Source organism: Amblyomma mixtum, chromosome 2, assembly GCF_055824585.1.
Source record: "Amblyomma mixtum isolate Tamu chromosome 2, ASM5582458v1, whole genome shotgun sequence".
In the NCBI taxonomy this organism is placed as follows: Eukaryota; Metazoa; Arthropoda; class Arachnida; order Ixodida; family Ixodidae; genus Amblyomma; species Amblyomma mixtum.
Genome location: NC_143013.1, coordinates 180740422 through 180762698, shown reverse-complemented (window position 1 = coordinate 180762698; position 22277 = coordinate 180740422).

Here is a 22277-nt window from a genome sequence, read left to right as displayed (position 1 = left end):
AGCGGAGGTGAGATAAATTTTTTAGACGTAGTGTTGAAATGGAAAAACGAAATTCCAGGCATACGTCAACGCTGAATGGCATTTCAGCGCAACGCGTGTGCTTAAACCCGGCTTGCCTTAGTTTTAATAATGATCCTGGCGGTTAAGCACGCAGCCACCGATTCCTTCTGCAGCATATTTGAGAACCAGATATTCTTTTAGAAACATCGTGGATCGATCAGGCAAAGCCCAATGGTTTGGCGTGGAAGTCTGTGTTAAAAGCCTGCATGCAACCGTCGTGGCTGGCACTCGACGACTCTTTAAATTATCCAAACCAGATGACGAGAAAATTGTCTTGGCTGCAAATAAGACTTTGTGTCATGTGCTTTCCATGTAATTAATGCAAATTTTATAACTTTTCTTTTCTATCATCACTACTCTATGGGCCCGAGATGGGACTGCAGTGTATTTAACAGAAATACAGAAATTAATAAATCGCGGAAACGTACCTAGGGTCTTCGTCACGTCGACGCGAGCGTTCAAAGGCACGTTCACGACGAGGTTCTGCAAGCTCATCATTCAAGTAAACTTTAAGGCATAGGATCAAAAGTGAGTTTTATCAGTTCGCCAACGAAACTATTGCTGTTGTCTAGTCTTCCCAAGGGCGCTTCAAATGCGACCACACTTCGTCTCCTTCACACACCCTCGTACGCCTTTGGCATCGTTTCTGTGCGCGTGCAGTTTTCAGCACGTTAGTAATCACGTGATCAAAAACGTGATTTCCAACAACTTGAGTGTAACGCCTCAGTAAAAGCTTGTGCTGTAAAAAAAAGAAGTAATTGAAGAGCAATTGGCCGAGAAAATGGAGGGTTCCACAGGTTGCAGAGCAAGTGCGGGAGTGCCTGCAATCAAAGCAATCTGCGAGCGTTAGAAGGGGATGGAAAGCTTCTGTCAAAATAATGGGAGATCTGCCACAAAGACGTTTAAAATACTTCTCCTTCAATGACTGCCAGGGTATTTACTTCTGTTCGGGCGCATTTCCGGGGACGATTTCGCTGTGCATTCAACAAACTTAGTCACAGGTGACGAACTTGGAGGAAAATATTTTCAGGTGAATGTGAGCGGAATAGTCTTCAGCGCCGGCTCCCCAGAAAATATTGTCGTAAATCATCTTTCCAGTGCTTTTATAACTTATAGACAGAAATTACTGATAGTAAGACGCGGAACGAAGATACTAAAGGGAGCATTACCTGACCATTGTCCACCGCCGTGGAGGGAAAAGAACGCTTCTTGTTGTACGTGGCAAAAAAAAAGAAAAACTTGCACGGGTGCACATATAAACGGAGTTAGTATGTGCAACTCAGGTAACGAAATACATGAAATTTCTTTTGTCTCCTGTGCTTGGTCTTTTCATTTATACAGACAAATAAAAAGCTGTACGAAACCGCTAGCAATCGTTTCCTTCTTAGGGTGAGCCAAAAAACTCAAGCTTTCCCTAGAGAATTCTTATTTTCTCCTTATGGATCCGCTGGTACCTGTACTACTCTCCGGTTTTGCTTAGGGCGGGCACAAGCTTGCACAACCGGAGCTTTCTAATTCTGCGTCAAGAAGCGGCTCTATTTTACTTTAGGCGGGAAGCGGACACCGTGCCTAGGCATAATGATAGAGAGCTAAAAACAAGGATAAGATTTGTGATCTATCCCTGTACCTGTAATACACTCACACAGATATGAACAAATAAAAGAAAAAGTTTGGGTGCCCGCTACCTTGGAAGGAGTGGGAATTCCAAACACACTGTGCTGATTTCGTGATTCTTCTGCAAGGGATCATCAAATATCAAATATCCGGGACTATCAAATATCCGGAATGCAAAACGCGCACTCTTTTTTTCGCCGACAAATAAACCATTAGTTTCTTCTTGAAACCAAAACTTTCTATTCCCGCGCAGCACTCGCTTCAATGGATTCCACGCGTTTGTCAGTTTACTCACGTGCACGGAAGAAAATTCATGGCATACAAGTTTATTTCCCTAAGGCAGGAAATTTTCGCGCTCTTCTTTACCGGCGTGAAAAACTTGCTGGTTACACTATAGCTACATCCATATGCTCTAAGGCGGTGTTCGGGATTCCGTGCTCGGAAACCTTAAAATTTTTAAATAAAATTTTTCAAAGGCGGAAGGAACAAACACAGGAAGACACAGAGACAAAAAGAGCGCCTATTACCAACAGCAAGTACTACAAGACATTAGGCACCTCAGGCTGACGGGAGATGGGGTTCGTTTAAAGAGGACGTGACCGAAACTTGGTTGGTATAGAGACTACAATGAAAGGCATCGCGTATGAACTTACTTCGCAGCGTGTGCTTTGCAATACTGTGCACGCTAAAGAAAATAGCCTAAAAGTTAATGGGAAAGGAATAGCCGAGGCTAATTTTGTATTAAATTTGTTTGCAATGATTGCGGCTGTGCAGAACAGCCCCTTATGGGAACTGGAAAGGCTGCTGTAAAATGCAGGAAGGTATCACAAGCTCGGAAATGGATTTTTTTTTTATTCAGCTGGCCTTGCTTGAAGAAGTTGTTCGGCTCTTTTATTACAGGGGATATTTTAGAGGAGCAGAATTCAGGGACAACCTATATAACTGAGGCTGCAGGTGCATCAGTCAATTCGTTATAATTGTCCACACGAGGGTGTGCCTTTCGTAAGGTAGAAGTGCGGCTGTAACCATTAACTATGAAAGAGCTATGTGCAATATATCAATCTTAAGTGAGTCCCGTGCTAACCATGTCGCGTCTGTCTCCTGAGTGCATGAAGAGTAGGCATCTTTGTACACTTTTTCGATGAATTTTTTGCAAGTGTTATGCTTCGATAATGCCATTCAATAATTACATCTTAGCGGGCCTTCATCTATGTTGTCACTGGCCGACTAAAAAAATGAAGTCGAATTTTCCTAGTTGTGAGATCACCTCGTGTTTTCTATTTATTCGAAAACGATTAACACGAAATAAAGGACCACTGTGCCAACTTTCATCGCAGGAACCACGCAAGCTAGTGCTTTTGAGACTCCCACTGAAGTAAATTAGTGCTAACATTTTGTAGATTTTGGTGTTTTATGCACTTCTGTATATTTCTGGCAATGCATGACGTAAAAAGTCCGAAGAGAATGTTTACTACTTTCAAATCAGTGCGAAAACACGCGTTTGTGCTACGTAGAAGACAATGAGCGCGCAGTGCCACGGGACGGGGCACATGGAAGTTTACGAAGAGGACGCTCTGCAATGGACAGTGCGAGTGTGTGGTGCACTTTAAACTCACCCCGCTGCCCGCTCTCAGTCAGTGAGTGCCAACCTTAAAAATTACATGCACTGTATTCGAATGTGCACATAAAGCCATTGTCCCGTCTTCGATCTCCTAGTTAACAGGTGCCCTGTCGTTGCGTGATTCACTCTTTCAGCCTATACCCAATTGCGACTCTTTTCCCCTCTACACGCTCCTATTTCCAGCAATTCAACGCAATTGTCTTGGCCACTCCAACGTAGTGGGTATGCGCTATCTTTATTTGAGGGCAACCAACCAATGCGAGGTGTGCTAGACTGCACCGACAGCCTGTGCCCGTGTATCGGGAGCCTTACCTTGGTTTCATGGATTCTAGTATATTGAAGCTTGAACAGTGCCCCTGGTAGGGGTAGTTTGTGCTGCGCAGGACCGGCCGCCTGAATGGCTGCCAGTACCTGACGCAAGTGTTCGTCTCCCGTAATTTTGACGTGCTGGTGGAGTACAGTGTACAAAGACCAGATAATGTGTCTCTTCATTGCGGAATAGTATGTGCGCGCGTAATCTTTTGGTAGCTGAGCAGGATTGATTTGCACGCAATAAACAAACAAAAAAAATAACGGTGAGAGCTTAGGGGTCTCACGTAGTGGCCTCTGAAGCTGATGTGGTCGCCATACCGCTGGATCGACTTCCAGTTGTAGATGTTGGTGCGATTTACTCCTTTTTCCGGGCCCTGAACTTGCGGATCGGCAAGAGAAGATTTTGCTACGCTCTGAACTACCGGATAAATGCTTTTTCACTGATAGAATTTTAACTGTGTTAAATTACTCTTATTAGAATTTTAACTGTGTTAAATTACTCTTATTCGAAAGAGTTCACTCATTCTCTGAGACACTTAAGAGAGCGTGTATATGATGTCTTCATTCTGCACAGGCGGTCTTAGAGTTGACGAAAATCAGAAAACTAACAGCACTTTTTTTTTAATCGATGTTGAGTAATCCTCAGTCCATCTCCGGTACCTTATTCAGATTTACGGAAAATCTATGGAACTATCGTTATAAATTCTCGTTATGAAACTAATTCCAGCTTCATTGTTTTGCTTAACGAGAAGGCTTCTTTACAGACAGTATTCTTAGCAGGATATATGCATCGAATATAATTTTTTACATCTATGGAGAAGACCGTTGTTGATATTCGACAAGAACATGAAGAGCAGGCATGCATATGGTTGTCACATCCTGACAAGTGTCGTAAAAAAAAAATGGCGCGTGGGGAAAACTCACAGGCGCGCTTTTACAGATGGAGCAGACTGCACAAAAGAATAAAAACAATCACCTCCAGGAGGGAAAGTGCAAGGCAAGGGCCACCAGCCGTTTTCTCCAAAAGCTTCCTTCGGTACTATCGCTAGCACAGGAGTTGTACCAAAAAGGAAAAATGTAGAACAAACCAGAAATGATTCGGAAGGACATGCTCCGGATATTATTCCGGGTGCAAACACTGACACTGTAGAAATGATGTCCTCCAGGAGATGACGGTGTTCCAGTCTGATTGCTGCACCAAATCCTCGGGCTAAGGCAGACTTTTCTGTCTTGACAGCCTGCCGGTAAAGTTGCTGCTCTGCTCATTTGAAGGTGACATAAAAAACTTCATCATCCATACTCTGGCCACCAAACAAATTGGTTTACCGCCAGTGAACGCCGAGGAATGCAACTAAGTTTCACGCAAGTAGGGAAATGCTGAAGAAGTCTGTCTTCTCGTCGTGGCTCTTCATGTTAACTGCCCGCTATTTATTGAATTCACAAAAACGCATTTTTATATAGGGTGTAAGAAAAGCTGCTCTGCAGAAAATATTGCCGCCTTGTCACGACCGACGCCGCGATTGACCAAAAAAGGAGCGGAAAATTATTCCGGCTTCTCAACATTATTTTGTACTAATTAATTCTTAAACAATGGCGTCAGTCACGGGGACAGTTTCGTGATTTGCGCGATGTGGAGAAGAAATGTCCACATTCACTTACCCTGTAATATGTCCGACGTTCTGAGCGCCTGCTGATGGCTCTATAATTAATCATAGGCACACGAACGACGATATAAATATACAACGTGGTATCGGACGTCACAGCCGTGTGTAGTCGCAACGATTTTCTCTCGGCTCGCGTCCGATGCTGCAGTCATTGTAGTAAATATCTCCCTCATGCATTCGTATGCCTCTGGAAGAAATCTAATATCAAAAGCAACAACATCAACATCACCTTTATTTTACCATCAGAGGCCGGTCCTGAGAGGATGCAATGAAAACACAGTAGCCGCTGTGCAATAGTCTATCAATACTTCGAGTCGCGGTTATGTTTTTGTTATTCAGAGCGTGACCTAGTGCTCCCGAATGTCATGAAAATACGTGTCAGTTTACCCTCAGAGCGCCTCAGCAGTCCGTTTCATTGTTTTTTATAAAAGCACAAAAAGCTTCTTTCAGGAGCAGGCCTGGCACAAAAGGCACTGCATAGTTGGTACACCATTTTTTTCGGCATTGAATCGTGGGAAATTGAAACCAAAAATAAATAGGAGCATTGAGGACTACACAAACTTAGTGGACGTTTAAGATTATCCTTTAAGAGTAGAACGCGATAGCATTATCAGACCGCCGCCGCTATCAACAGCCGCTATCTGCAACCCCGACCAGGGGGGGGGGGGAGTGATGACTGATTTGTGCTCAGACGAACGGGATCGCAGCGCCCCTCGGCAGACTACGCGAAAGATAGAAACTTTCCGCCAGACAACGGTGACCTAATGTGACAAAAGTATCTCACCACCGCGTGTCAGTACACTCGCCGACTCCGCGGCGGGTTTATTCCCCTCTCTTTTCCTCCGATTAGTGACGCCGGAATCACACCTTACGGATCGATACATCATACATACACAAGCATCAAACCGTTGAAGTATAACGAACCACCTCAGAAATCGAATTGGGCTTCATTAAGCTGGAACCGCATGCCGCGATTACGGGCGCGAATGCCGCGTTGGTGGTGGGACGCGCGCTTCGTTCTGACGCGTGCCCAACATAATCACCACGAAATCGCGCCGCCGCGTGATTCTACGCGGACTAGAAAAAAAACGCCTCGCGCGGCGCGTCCACTGACGTCACGACCGGCTCCACCAATTAACGGGGAGTCACGTGTCATTTTGGTTTTTTGGTTTTCCAACAGATGGCTGTGCCACGGCCGCTTGATGTAGCTTGATGCAAAGCGCAAAGCGAGGTGCGGGCAGCCACGTCGAGTCGCCGACAATGGGTGAGCATGTCCTCGCGGAGTTTACAGTCGCGGCCGCTATTTTCGGTGGGGGCGCCACTGTTCGGGGACAGGTCGCCCGGTTTCCCGGGAGTGGACTCCCGAAGCGCTCCTTGCTTCGTCTTGTTCGAGCGCGTTTGCCTCGTGTAAAACCGCGTTTGCCTTCCATATTCAATGCGAAATAAAAACCACTACTACTACTCACGTTCCTCATGTCTGCAGTGCTTTCTTTGGATTTTCTGCTGTGCGCGTGAGTGAGCACGTTTGCCTCGCGTCTGCGGTGCTGTATTTGGACTTTTAGTGTGCGCGTGATTGAATGTTTGCCTCGTGTCTGCCGTGCACGCGTTGGGCTTTTCGTGCATGCGTGTGTGGAGGTCAGTGACGTGTATGGGGCACGATGCCGCGCATCTGCCGTGTGCTTTTTAGCGGAACTTTGTTGTTTTCTCGGCAGAGCTGGCTTTACGGAAAACGCGGCGCTAAACCGCCGCTTCATTTTTCGCGTGCGGGTGCTCGCGCGCCGGCGGCAACGCGGCCGTTCGGCGCGCATCACATTTTTCGCTCGCGAAAAACGCTTCATGTGGTTCCGGCTTTACCTAGTTGCTAATTAGCATAGTGATAATTAACTATGCACGCGCCAGTAGATATTTTTTACAAGCCATCGCAAGTCAAGGGCCACAACGCATTCACCAGGTGCACCTCTATTCTACTTTAAGCCGAATAGCGAAGTAGCCGCGACAGCCTTGCTTGATTGTGGACCGAAAATGATCAAAGAAAAGTTCATCACCGACAGCGTCTACGGGAAGCATGCAGTGACAGTCCGAATGTGTCTGCGACATGTTTTGCTGCACCGCTTTCCCCGCCGACCTCGAATTGCTAATATACGCCTCGCGAAAATCGGAAAATCTTCGTACCAGTTACGAACTCTCGAATACGTTCAACCCTTTTTGTGGTTGGCTTGTGAATGGAAGAATATCTAGTAACCATGATGAGGCTTGGATGAAAGCGCAGGGAAAGTTATTTTTCTTCTTTTGTCGTGTCGCGCATTGTTTATCAGGTTACATTCTTTACCGTGGTATTACTGAGGGCATGTCGCAAGAGCGATGGTAAATTTAGTTCTGTTTTGTGTTAAATTTGACGTGGTTATCACTGGTACGACCATGGTGCCGCACCAAGACCTCAACCGAACGCATTGTGGGAATTCCGGAAACGCAAAATCGGTTTATACGCTGTAATAAATATATGTGAACAATATCGGCATTGGAAATCTCTGGGCCACTCCTTTACGTCATCTACCAATTTGACGGATTCGAGCAGATGTGTGTATGATGAGCCATTCGGAAAAAAGGAAATAAAGAAGGGCGCTCGTGCAGTTAATGTAGCAATAACTTGATAGGCAAGACAAAACACGGAACATTTCAACACTAGTGATTCTTTCCACAGTATACTTCAAAGCTGGTAACTTCATCTCGGTGCCCAACCCCAGCGTCCGTTTCACGTTGACGTCCGTTGAATGGCAGACTTGCTGCGGCTGTCACTCAACGCGATCATCGAATTCGATGAGGACAGGATGCAAAAATGCCCGCCAGCGCATAGTGAAACCACGAGATGAACAAGGGGAATTAGTCTCTCAGTTCTGACATAGCGCAGGGCTTAAAGCACGACGAATGGCTATAAGTCTGCCGGGAAAAGGGACGACAAACCTCTTTAACGGCGGTAAACGATACACATGTAATGTGACCTTGTTTAGTTCAAATTCTTTCATGCGATATGAAAGTAGCTCACTTTTAAGCCGTGATCGATACCATCGGGAACTATAATCATGAAACAGCTAGGTCGCACTGCGCGATGATCAGTGTTCGACGCAGGTTTACTGCGGGAGTCGTAGTACACCTACATCGTGCGATGGACTGCGCATGCGGTTCCTTCGCTGTGCTTTTTCAGCAATTGCTACCGCAGTTGCAGCTGCAATTGAGAACTCGAAAAATGGGCTCAACAAAAGATAAAACACAGGCATCTCGGTAGTAAGCGGAGCGCGGCCCTTCGGCGGTGGTTCGCCGCTGCTGATGCTTGCAACTGCTTCCTCCGCGCCGCAATGATTACTTTCTCTCGGAAGATCTGGTTTGTTGGCTTATATATACAGAAAGCTGGCCGTATTCTTATTCCGAGAACAGCGCAAGAACACTGACAGGCAGCGTTCACAAGCACAGCAGTACCAGCTGCGTCGACGCCGCACATCCCTCCTAGTGATTGTTAGGGCCGGTCCCTTGAGGCCCAGCTCAAGCAATACGTCTTTGTAAATAGTACCAATAAACGTTTTACACCACCACCCACAGCCCAAGATGGCGCTGAGAATCGCAGGTTCGTACTTTTAGGTTTGGCTTACAGCCACCAGTAAGTTGGCGGCAATCAAGCAGTCAAATTAAAACCTTGAATAGTGTACTAGCGCAAGCTCCACAGTTGCCAACCGTCTCATACTTGCGCCATCTATGGCGAGCGATGCATACCTTATCGCTCACTTCATCTGCAAGCACACGACGGCGCGAGCTACTCTTCTCTTTACGCTACCGCCGTTCCCTCTTTCTCCACCTGCCTCCTTGCGCTCTCTTCGCTATCACCGTATTTGTTCTGCTACCCTCTGCGCTTACTCTCTTTTAACCTCCGATGCTCTTGTTTGCTTGGTTACGCTTGTCGTTCAACGCAGAACAGACTGGTATACGAGCTGTGCTCTTAGATGGCATAATGCGTATTCACTTTTGGGGTGTTAAAGAGAACAGTGGGGCTAACCGAGGACTATTCCTACAGTGGGACACACTGCAAGAGCTGTCTTGCAAAGCGGCTTCTCTAACAAACACACAGGTGGGAGCTGGCAAGAAAAAAAAGCCACAGTGGTAACAGGATTCTCTACGCAGGCACAGTGAGGGGGTTGCATGGTTATACGCTTGACCCTGCCTTGGTACGTTGCCCAACTTTGGAGCTTTGGAAGCGCACCGCAAAAAGTACAGAAGATGCAGTGAAAAAAGAGCTGGCGGGGAGTGCGTCTTCATAGAAGAGAAATCGCCGGCCACGCAAGATGATCAAGTGAGCTAAGGGGCAGAGGAAGGCGGGAGAAAAGGTTTGAATGGAATTCAATTGACGTAAAGGCTCGCGTGATAAAGCCCGCGTGATAAGGCCCGCTCGCCAAAGGCTGAACATTCGTGCAGACAGGAAACGCAAACGCTACTGTACTGCTGTGCACATTCTTCGTCGTTGCCTAGAAAAGAAAATAAAGGCGCATTGGCATTGGCTTTACTTCCTCCCCATGGTGGGGTGAACAAATTGATCTGGAAAGTTTGTGCCGGGATAAAAAGATCCCGCGTCGATCCTTGTGTGTATACCATAGGATTAAGGTTCACCGAATGTGACCTCTGTACACTTTTTTTTTTAATTTCTGTTTCCTGCAGGGTATATGGATCGCTACCCTTAGCGAAAAGAGGATGTGCTAAAAATGCATTTCAAACGTATTGTATTAGTTTCATATTTATTTCGCATTTTTTTGTCCCTATGCTTAAACTGCAATACGAATGCTTTCTAAGTATACTAGGAATAATATTTTAAACGTTCTTAAAAATACGTGAAAAGTACATTTTTGCCCGCTTAGCATATTTATAATGCATTAAAAATATCATAAAAATATACATTAGAAATATACTAAAAATATACATTTAATACATTAAAAATGTGTTTACTCGGGCTTAAAAAAGAGTCTACTGGGCGGCTCCATGGAATGACACGGGTTAATTCATCAACTGGAGAACAAATCGTACACGGGTATTTATCATTAATCAACAGGAGTCTGATATTATAAGGTCACGTGATTGAATGGGAACGGCAGATACCTACATACAGCATACCAAGACGACAGCGACACAGCAAACAACAAATCCTACGACAAGCGCTATACTTGGCTTGCCGTATATATACCCAGCGAAAGCGACGCACTATTTTGCACGGTGATACCTTTTTTTGCGCAAATACTGTGGGCTTCCAAATTATCGCAGAAGTACCCTACTGGTCGCGTTCGAATCTGGGATTAATTGAGAACGGAATTGCTAGTTGAAACTTGCGTCAGGCACAGGTCAGGAGTCGAACTGTCAACCAACAGATACATGGGCGTGTAAGGGAGCCGGTCTGCCCTGCCACACGGGGTCCTTTCCGCTGGCTTATTCGGACCCTGAAGTACCCAAGGCGCTTTTGCTGGTATAATGCTATCACGTTCTCACACGGAAATGTTCGAATGACATTGAGTGGAATGGCATTCAAGAATAGGAATGACATTCGGACTCGATGGACTGCCGCGGTGCTGCACGACACTTTCGAAACGCATTCGAAAGCCTCAGCTCGTTTTCAGTGTACAGCGACGACGACGACGGCGGTCACACTAGTCCGACAACGACAGTATATATCACGCTGAACAACAGCATGTAATTATAGTGAAATATCTAGTTTACTATAATATGATTCTAGAGGGACACGTTGTTCAGGCCAACGACACCGACGAATCCGGTCGGCGGACGGTCAGCCTTGTCGGCGGCTAAGCGAGAGCACGGTGATGAGGCGGCGGTGTGTGCATGCTCGCGCTTCTAAATGAGCGAAACGAACGGCTATATTTCACGTGTGCATACCTGAACACTCACCAGCGATAAGCGCTTGCCAAATCAGTTTCAATCGACGACGGCTCTGTTCCCTTCCGCGACGACTAGGCCCAGCGAGTTCGCAGGGTTGGATCTGTGATTTCGGCGGTTGTGAAGAGCGAATCACAAGCTTTAGCGAATGCAAATGGTCACCAGGTGTAGTTTTGGCAACATTGACCTGAAATCAACTATTGCTTACATCGCAGGGCACGCGTACGATGAACGGGAATCGCCGGTGTGACCCAGACTGCCGAGCCGTGCTTTACGGCCAGCAGCAGTCGTCGCCGTCGCTAGCTTGTGGATAACAAGTTAGGCCGTTTCAGTTAAAGCGAACAGTCGCCATACATACTTCTGGATAAAGTAGTTTAAAAAAAAGTACTGGTCACGTCGGAGAAAGCCGGGACAAGAAGCGAGAAGCGCCAGTCCTGCGCGATGCCAACAACCCGGCTTTCTCAGGCGTGCGATCGCATCATCGCTTCCCACACATTGTAGCACTGCGTAAACAATCACGAGTACAACCAGTAAAAAAGAAAACAGATTGTTTATTAGAACCAAAGCGCAGATTGCGTTTTATGTTATGTAAGCAAGCGATGTAAACAACAGTATGAGTGCAGTCGTCCTCATCGGCGCACTCCCGGGGAAATTTCATGCTGACGCGGTTAGTATTCATTGGCGTAATATTATCTTCAAGCACTCCCTTAGACAGAACACATGTAGCATCGTTAGATGACATTCGGCTGGAAGGCCTTCGAAGCGCCCGTGTAGCAGGGGTATAAGTGGTGATCACCTTCCTGCTAGAAGTTACCATAAACGAAAGGATGACAAGAAAGGGAAAGTTTTCACTCTTCGCTGAAACGTCATTTCGAGCCCTAGATTGTTCCACGGTAGCATGAAGTGTAATGCAAATATGTTTACGTGGACAACCCATTTGTTAGAATTTAAATATACTTCAGACGGATTAATTGCCGAGCTTGAACAGCTCTAGTGCATATGTTTTAATGTACACAAAACAAAGAATTGATTTGGTAACAGAGGTTGTTGCTGCTGCCGGACGGCGCCCTACAAGCCCAATTGAGGCTTTGGCGCGTCCGCGTCTTGTATTGTTTCTTTGGTGTGAATAAAGTATTATTATTATTATTACGAAAGTACACTTTAAATAGATGGCCAGCACCAAAATGCGATGTCCCGAAACTCGATTTTGAGCATTAGATTGTTCAACGACAGCTTGTAGTGCGCTGCAAATATGCTAATGCGGACTGCAATTTGCTAGAATTTCAGTGTTCTTTGGACGAATTAATTACGTATTTACGGAAGTACACTTCAAATACATTGACGACACGCAAATGCCATTTCCCGAAACACGATTTCGAGCACTCGACTGTTCATGGCAGCTAGAAGTGTGCAAAGACGTTTAAAAGGACTGCCCGTTTGTTAGGATTGAAATATATTTCGGATGAATTAATTTCATATTTACGAAAGTTCACTTTTAATACATTGACAAGATGCTAAAACTGCATACATATACGTTTACAAGGGCTGCCCGTTTTCTAGAATTGAAGTATACTTTCGATGAATTAATTTCATATTTCCGAAAATACACTTTTAATACACTGACAAGATGCTAAAACTGCATGCATATTTTTTCATGTATTTGAAAAGTGCTCGAAGTATGCTGTAAGTGAGGTATTTTTGGCACATTTTAAAAATATATTTCGAATACCAAGCATGAAATTTCAGAAACGTATTTCCTACATATTTTTAGTGCATTCATGAATACAAAATATGTTTAAAATACATTTTAAATAGACCTCCGTATATTCCAAACGTATTAGCTTTTGCTAAGGGTAGGTTTTCACGACAGTGCAAAGGATACAACCAGTGTTCGCTGTTTAGGGCTTCGCGAGTAGTTGAGACGAGGAAAGACGGATGCCAAGGAGTAAAAAGAAGTTAAACATTTAACTGATGATTACTCAAGACAATTCGAAAAGGGGAAACCTGATAATAAAGGACATGGGCGTTTATAGAAACGTCTACATGCTTAATTAAATATTCGTCTCATAATGTCACGAAATTCATAGAAATTGGATATTACGTGTCAGCCACCACAGAGCACGTCAGTGAAGATGTGAAGAAAGCGATGTGTTCATGAAAAGGCTGCCACACAAGGAAGTAAAAAAATTCTGAATCTATAGAAGCCTTGGCTAGCATCCGCTCAGTCGAAGAGGGAAGACAGGTGTTTTGTAGCTTAGCGATAATAGATGTTCGAAAGCACGGGCTGCTTGCGGTGGACTTTAAATTTTACAAAGGCAAATGAACCGCTTTTGGAAGGACATATTAACATTATGAGAACAAAAAATAACTGCGCAAAAGAACCGGACAAGAGAAAGAGAACCACACTCGTCCCGTGTGGTTCTCTTTCTCTTGTCACGTCCTTTTTCACAGTTATTTTTTGTTCTCATAATGTCGCACCAACTAGCCCCTCACCGCACTCTTGTAGAACATATTAACCTGCTTGCTGAAAGAAGTCACTGTTTCTGGCACCCTCCGTTGCAAAAGGGTGGCTAGAGCAAATTGTTATGTTAATGTAATGATTCTACTCGAAGAACAGTAAATGGTGTGGGGCGGATTTTACGGGTTCTCTGAGATCATGAATGGCAGTTTACTAATATTTCTCAAGAGAAAGTATATGACAGCTGCATTTTACCGGGACTCAGCTATGGGGCTGAAATGTGAATGCTAACGAACACGGTTGAATTTAAATTGTGCACAACACAGCGAGCTTTGGAAAATAAAATGAAAGCTGTAAGGTTAAGAGGCAGAAAGAGGGCAGTGTGGTTCATAGAATTAACGCGCGTTAATGACAAACTAGTCGAAATCTAGAAGAAAAAACCGGCTTGGGCAGGACACCTGATGCGAAGGCAAAATGACCAATGTTCATTAACGGCAATGGAGCGCATATCAAAAGAACGCAAGCGGTGGAGGAGGTGGCAGAGAGTTAGGTTAGCAGGTGAGATACAGAAATCTGCTGGGATAAAGTAGCCGCAGCTGGCACAGGACAGGGTCAGTTGGAAAGATACTGTGGCGATGTAGACGGAGCTGGCAGTTGCGTGGGATGGAGCGCTCGCCATAGGCCAGCGGCCATTAAAATAATCTTACTGCCACCACTCATCTCTTCTGATTCTTCGGCTGTCCGTCACGTAACATTTGGTGAAGGGGCTGGGTGATCGTCGGAATCCGGGTCCTTGAGCTTCGGCGTTCTGCGTCAGCCGTAGTCTTCGGCCGTGAGTTCTGGACCTACGTCGCCCAGCCGTGCCCCAGCCTTTCAGACCAAGCATACCTCGGCGTTGCACCCCCGCCCTGTGCCCCGCCCCGACCATCCGACACGAGGAACTGGAACCGACGCCATGAACGACCCTACCTACTGACCCGAGACGCCGCTTACATGTGCAGACACCGTTCCTCTGCCACTCACCGTTTGGCGCGTCCTGATGGCTCGATCGTTGGCCTTTGGCGGATGCTCAGGCCACTAAGCCATATCGCGTCTGTTCGGATGGCGATGCATTGAAAAGCGAATTACGAACGACCTACCGAGAGCGAACCTGCAGCAGGCACTCAAGATATTTCATCTTCAAAACTAAGAAGCGTATATTGCAGCCCAGAATACAAAATAACATGACAATCCACGCACGTGCAGCCATCCCCTACATCGAAGAAATCGGCGTGGCACTGTCGCGCGTATTGCCGAAATACGGCATGCGCATTGCTAACGTCCCGACCAGCAAGCTCGGGAACTAGCTCATGAACTTTTATGAGAGCTTACCGTTTTAGTCTTTCCCAGTGGTCGTGTACAAGCACCATGCGCTGATTGGCATGAAGTAAACATTGGCAAAGCATGAAATTTTTCGAGACGGCTCGAGAAAAAGAAGCCTGATCTCAGAAATCATAGCCACAGCACAACGCCATTTCCGGGCATGCGCATGAACACACAAGACTCACTGGGACAACCCACTATTGCAGCCAGGGAAAAGAAACGAACATGGCAGGACACATGGTAGGAGACATCTAACTTCGAAGCCCTTTCTCCAACACTACACTACACATTGGACCAGCTTGAAGGAGCGCATTCCGGACTAGAGCTCACGGATGAACTCCCGAAGGATGGAAATCTGCAGTACCTAGAGATTTACATCTCAGAAGGGCCACACTTCTTTTCATGCTTCAAATTCAGAAGCGAGAAGGGACTTTTGCCTTTCGATTCAGCGCACTCGAAGCATTTCAAGCGCAGCATTGCGATTACTTGTTTCACTAAGGAAGTGAGAAAGTCTTGTCATCACAAGGTCAGTGACAGCATCAACCTGTAAGTTGAACGGCTGAAAGCAGCGGGCTACCCAACGCAAATGCTAGTTTCAGTGGCTGGCGATTTCCTCAATACACTCGTGAAAGGAAAACAAAGGACTAAGAAAGAAATAGAAGATAAGCTGCCAGTGGTTTTGCTTTACATGCACGTCGTCTCCCATAGGCTACAGAAAGTTGCTGAATGGCATGATGTTGCAGTGGTGTTTTCTGCACGACAGGAACTCATGGGTTTGTGTGCAAAGATAAAAAACCTGAAACCAAGGTGCTATGAGAGCACATGTGGGGTAAAGCATGTGGCAAAGTTAGTCCTCTGCTCTTCCTGAGTGGTGCACAAAATTCCGCTGTCATGTGGCCGGGCATGCGTCGGCCAGACGGGGCTATGCTTGAATGAACGGCTCCCGGAGTCCCGTAGATTATTCGGCTTGTTAACGGCACCAGGCAACCTTGCGACTCACTGCTTTAGATGCGACAAGAGCAAGCCATTCTTTCACAACACTGCTCGAATCGCTCGGTCGCCGGATAACATGAAAAAGGAGCTGTTTGAAGCCTTTTTTACGATGCCAGACTTCGATGACACGCGCGTAAGTGACCCGTCAGTCACGCCGAAGAAGAGAAAAGTGTACTTCTTTACGTCATGAAAACACCCAGAATCGCCGCGCATGGCCATGAATGTATACCAGAGATGAAAAGAAGGTAACTCAGGACCCTGACGCCACCATGCTTGATTGTTCTGTCATATATTTTTCTCTTTGAACCGTTCATATAAGATAAGTTTCCAGAGCATTAAAATCAGCTGATTATTTGCGCCCTGTATTTGTGTGTGGTTTTTGTGTTTAGTTCTTTCCCGTGAGTAGCGCACTAATGAAGTTAAATTTACGCATTTCCTTGCGCTTTTCCCTCCTGTCCAGAGCCAGCTAACTTCCCAGACTCATCTCCCAGTCGACTCTGCCCTGCCTGTTGCGCTCACGCTCTCTTGGAATTCACTGTATTGCCTTAAGCGGCAGTATAGCACCTCTCATTCATAATACATGCTCTGATCACGCCGATTCTCTCCTCTTAATTTTAGCAAGAACATTTCGAACCCGCATTTGTGTCCATATCATTCCTGCTGAATTCCTGCCGCTTAGAATAACAGCAACAGTCAAACCCTGCGCACGCTGCGTTTTCCCCAACCGACGTATTTAATTCAGTTTACATTACTCTGAAACTTGTTCCAGTGCCGGACAAAAGCTACTACATACTGAACTGCTCACCAACACTGTTGCACAATTGTGACGTCACAGCAGGCATTAGCCAAGCACTACAGTAATCTCTGCGAAGATAAACGAGCATTGCTCCTGGGCGCCACCGTTTTCTTCCTCGACATGGCGCTAGCAGCGATGGCCTACTTTATGACATGAACTGGTGGGCGAGTTGGTCTGACATATCTTAGTGAAGCAGCGCAACGGCACAAGGCCAAGGGAAGAAGAGGACAAACACAGCGATGTGTTTGTCCTCTTCTTCCCTTGGCCTTGTGCCGTTGCGCTGCTTCACTAAGATATGGCCTACTTTGCAAGCTGTTTTTTCTGTAAACAAATAAATAGCAGGCAAAACATGAACAGGCCCTCAAACAAGGCAATTTTCCGCCGGGACAACTTGCTCTGTCGAAAACCGCCACAGTTTTTTTTTTTTTTGCTGCACAAGTCAATATACAATAAGTGTAGTTTTCTGTAAGCCTCACTTCAAATATAGTCTGAATTGTTCTTACTTTCGAGTGCTCACTATCTTCGCAGCACTACAGATGCACATGGAAGGAAACACATGTGGCTGACCGCACCGATCGCCATTTGTTGGCTGTTTGACATGTACGACGAACGTCCTCCATCAAGGCAGGCAGGGATCACTCATTGTAGTTATGTGCGTTGTTGATCCCTATGTCAAAAGAGAATTGCAGGCGCAACTGACCATTCCCCTGCCTTTAGCGCTGTCCTTATGTATTCGTAAAAAAGCATGACTCCTGGAGAGATGCTGCGAGGTGACTAAAATAGAGAGGTCGGACTCAGAGATCCCATGAATAAAGGAAAGCACCAAGGCAGTTCCCTTGTCGAATTTCAACCGCACTCAGGCGCTCACTGAAGTGCAGAACAACTGATGACCACATAATGTTTGGGAGAAATGATGTTTGCATCCCATTCTTAGGTACCAACAACGTAGACTCTTGACACCGTTTTTGTGAAGCTCTTTGCTGCTGAATAACTCAAGCCGAGCTATAGTGCAATTGCTCTTTAAGAAGCGCGTGCCCTTCTGCATTTCTTATGCTGATGCGGCTGCGCAATAATTATTTGTGAAGCCTGATAATTACGCACTTCAATTGTTCATTGCATAGCGCCCCCTAGCACTGCTAGAGCGCTTCAAACAGGCATAACAGGCATGCTGAAAGCCGCATACAAGCTGTTCTGCATCCTGAGTCAAAAATCGCATCAGTTGGCAAGCTGGTAATTGCTTTGGACGTGACGCAGCCTGCATATTATTTATTTATTTATTTATTTACCACCAAAGCCTATGAGGCGTTACAGAGGGGGTGGTTACAGGGGTTGAACACAATTCCAACAAACAAATTGAACAAAAGAGATAAGAAAGCACACGCGTACACCCGCTCCTGCTTGGGTAGCGCTGCTGCCTGCAGTATTTGGAAATAAATAAATACTCAAACATATGGTGCAGGCCTTAAGAAAAGAAACCAAATGCTCTCAGCACACCAAACAAGTGATAAGAAAAAACACGAAATAAGTAGGCTAGATAGCCAAAAAGTTTTTAGTGCGTCTTTGAATGCCATAGGATCCTGAATATAGGCAATGGAAGGTGGCAGGTGGTTCCAATGTGTTATAGTTTTTGGCAAGAAAGAGTCAGAAAAAAGATTTGTACGCCAGTGTACGCGAACTTTATATGTGTGATCGACACGCGTTGATACGTAAGTAGGTTCAGAAAAGAGTTCACTTTTCGGTAAAGGGTTATTAAAATAAATTTTTTGAAACAGGCACAAACGGGGCACCTTCCTTCGAATGTGTAAGTTCGGTAGACCTAGTTGTGACTTCATTAACGAAACACTTGCAGTACGGGCATAATTAGACAGATTGAAGCGCACACTGATCGATTTTGGATTGCTTCGATGTCGTCGGTTAACGGGCAAAGAGCTGAGTCATATTGCGGAGGCATATTCTAGTTTTGGTTGAATTAATGTTTGATACAAAATTACTTTGAGATGATTTGGTGCTTGAGAAAAGTTCCTACGAAGATAACCGAGAATGCGATTAGCATTGTTCCTAATATATTTCACATGAACATGCCATGAAAAGTTGTTATGCAAACTCCGAGATAGTTATAGGATGTGACATTTTCTAGAGCTACAGAGTTAATTCTGTAGCAGTAAAGTATAGGCATGTTGGTACGACGGGATATTGTAATGATTTTGCATTTACTAGCATTTAAGCTCATAAGCCAATCGTTACACCAGTGTGAGATAGCGTCAAGGTCGAACTGCAGGAGTATGTTATCATGAGCATTTGTGATTTCACGATAAAGAACACAGTCATCGGCATAAAGCTTTATGGATGAAGAAACACAGTCAGGAAGGTCATTAATATATATTAGGAACAACAACGGGGCCAAAACAGAGCCTTGTGGGACACCGGATTTTACAGAAGTAGATGAAGTAAAATTGTTAGCTGCAACAAACTGGGAGCGATTAGAGAGGAAACACTCTATCCATTTTAGGATTCAGGGGTCAATGTTCAGAATGCTTAATTTCAGAAGGAGTAGGTTATGGGGGACTTTGTCGAAGGATTTTGCAAAAGCGAGGAAAATTCAATCAATTATTGATCCATGGTCGAGAGTATGCTGTTAGTAAGAGATAATAGCTGTGCTTCACACGAGTAGTCTGCGAAAACCGTGTTGAACAGGAGTAAAAAATGAGTTTAATTCGAGAAATGTTAGGAGGTTAGAGTAGATTATACGCTCTATTATTTTTCACGGGATGCTTGTTAATGTGCTTTGTCTATAATTAAGAACGGATGAGTATTACCGGATTTTAAAAGCGGAACCACCTTACCAACCATCCAGTCCTGAGGCAAAATGCAGTGTTGTAGGGACTGTTGAAAAATGCTGCCCAAAATGACTGATGAATATACTAGTTTTCTTGAAAAATTTTGAATTAGCCTCATCAACGCCACAAGAAGACGAAATCTTCAAACCGTTTATCAATTTCATTACTACGACTGAATCTATGACGACAGGATCCACTGGCAAAAAATGTACGAGTGCGTAGCTTGAGAGTTAGAGCATTCGTGACATCTGAAAATGGCTTAGTAAAGATATCATTGAGTACAATACAACATTCGTTACTGGGGATCACCCGACCTTTATCGTCAGCAAGAGTATGGCATTTTTCTTGGGCGGATTGATAACCGACAAAAATTTTGAAGGGCTACTAGAAAGAAGGGAAAGAAGGGTGTCATTGAGGAATGATTTATTTGCTCGTTTAAGGGCTGCACGATACTGTGAAAGAACGTCGCGGTATGCAAGCCAATGTAATGGGTTGTTGCCTAGCTTGGCTTTACAGAAGAGTTTTTTTTCTGTTAAGTAGTCTCTGAAAAGAAGTTGTGAACCAAGGGGACCGTTTCTTGCTTGACAGTCTATATAATGGTACACACTTATTAATTAATGTCATAATTTTCTTCCTAAATAGAACCCAATTTTCTTCGACTGTACGGCTGAAGAAACCTTGCACATAAGTATTGACAAAAATTTCAAGTTCTTGATTAATTGCTGAATAATTGGCTTTGTCATACTCTCTGATTCTTTTAGATTCGTAAGTTGGATGTTGTGTGCGGTTAGCTGATATTGTAAAGTGGATAAAGCAGTGGTCACTGAGGCCTAGAAAATATGTGATTGAGTGCACGAGACCGGGCGCCGTTGCTAGGATTAAGTCAAGTAGATTCGCTGAACTGGGACGAATTCTGCTTGGCTGCGATAAAAGTTGTGTAAAACCGAAGTCAAGGCATAAATTCACCAAAGTTGCGCTCTCGCCGGACGCACCCTAGATTATCGGAGTGGGCTGTGACCAGTCGATTTTCGGTAAATTAAAGACACCAAGCAGGAAAAGTGGGTGGCGTGGAAAACGTGACATCAAGTCGTGTAAAACATCGTGCAGTTCAGTGCAAAATTCTAAGGAGGCGTTTGATGGTCTATAGCACAAGCAAAAAAGAATATTCTCATGGTTCAAAAATACCCAGGGAAGAGCTAAGCACAATCGCACTCGAAAAAGATCAGCATTCACAGCGATAAAAACTCCGCCCCCACATTTGCCTTCCCGGTCACAGCGATAAATACAGCATTTCTTTTCACAATCAAACAGTTCTGAACTGCCTACTTGATCAGAGAGCCAAGTTTCAGTCTAAAGGGCCATGTAAACAGAGCTTCATGCTTGTTAAGGATACCTCTAACGTTTGAAAATAAAAAACGAGTAGTTGCATTGCAATACATTCGAAGTTTGGGCTTTTTAAGGATAACGACGTGTCTGTCGAGGCTTCGGAACTAGAGCTCACACGCGCCGTAACGGGGTCATTCCTTAAGGGTAGCTCGCAGGCGTTATTAGATGCCGATGAGTACAAATAGCATTTACTGTTCATATGAAGTTTGTTGTGGCCTATGGAAAATTCGTTTCCGCTGGTGTTTCCAATGTCATACAACTTTTTACGCTTTACAAAAGTCTTTTCGCTTTTCAAAAGTCTGCATTAACAGACAATTTAGAATCTTCGATCTTTCTTTTCGCGGCTAGGATGCTCTCCCTGAACTTGGATGACAAGAATTTCACAAGAATTGGTCGGAACTTCTCAGAAACAAATTTTCCTAGCATATTGGCGCGAATTATGCGCTCGTCGCTCGAGCCAAGCTCTAAATCCACTGCAGTATTCCAAAGGGAGCAAATTTGTTTTTCGGATTTCGGCCATGGTTCGGAGGCATCATCAGGAAGGCCATGAAAGATTAGGTTTTCTCTTCTGGAACGGTTCTCGAAATCATCTAGGCGATCGGTTAATGCAGCGATTTGAGGGGTAACGCTTTGGGTAGCATGGTCCTCGGAAGTCTGCAAAAAAGTTTCTACTACCGAAAGTCTTTTATGCATGTCTGCAACGTGCTGCTCGAGAGAGGTCTGGGCTTGCCCTAGTTCGTTCAGGGAGGACTTAACTTCATCATGTTTGGCGCCCATTTTTTATGCAGCGACTTTATCAGCAAAACCAATTCTTCATATTGTTTACTCGAATAATCTTTGCAGGGACCAGGGTTCGACTCGACCTCGCCACTCATGAGTAGCAACTTTGCAACAAGAACACATTCGCAGCTCAATGACAACGACACTTGTGGGCAAGAAAGCAGCATCAGACAAACATAGTTCGACCTTTTCGAATAAAGCGAAGGTACGGAGCCTACCTGCACGAGAAAGCAGAAAGGTGTCTGGTTGCTGTGCGTCATTGCAGCGCTTCCATGCCCTCTCAAACAACCTGTGAGTTAAGCGATAGCTTTCACGGATAATGTTTTAGGTATGGATAGTTCTTCTAGTTGGGTCGTCTAATAGAAAATACCATAGAACCACGTTGTTGGAACGTCGTTATATTGTACAACTGCTGTGTATGGGAACTATCCTTTGAAGCCTGCCCGCGGGCCGGCTGTAATCTAGGTTTATA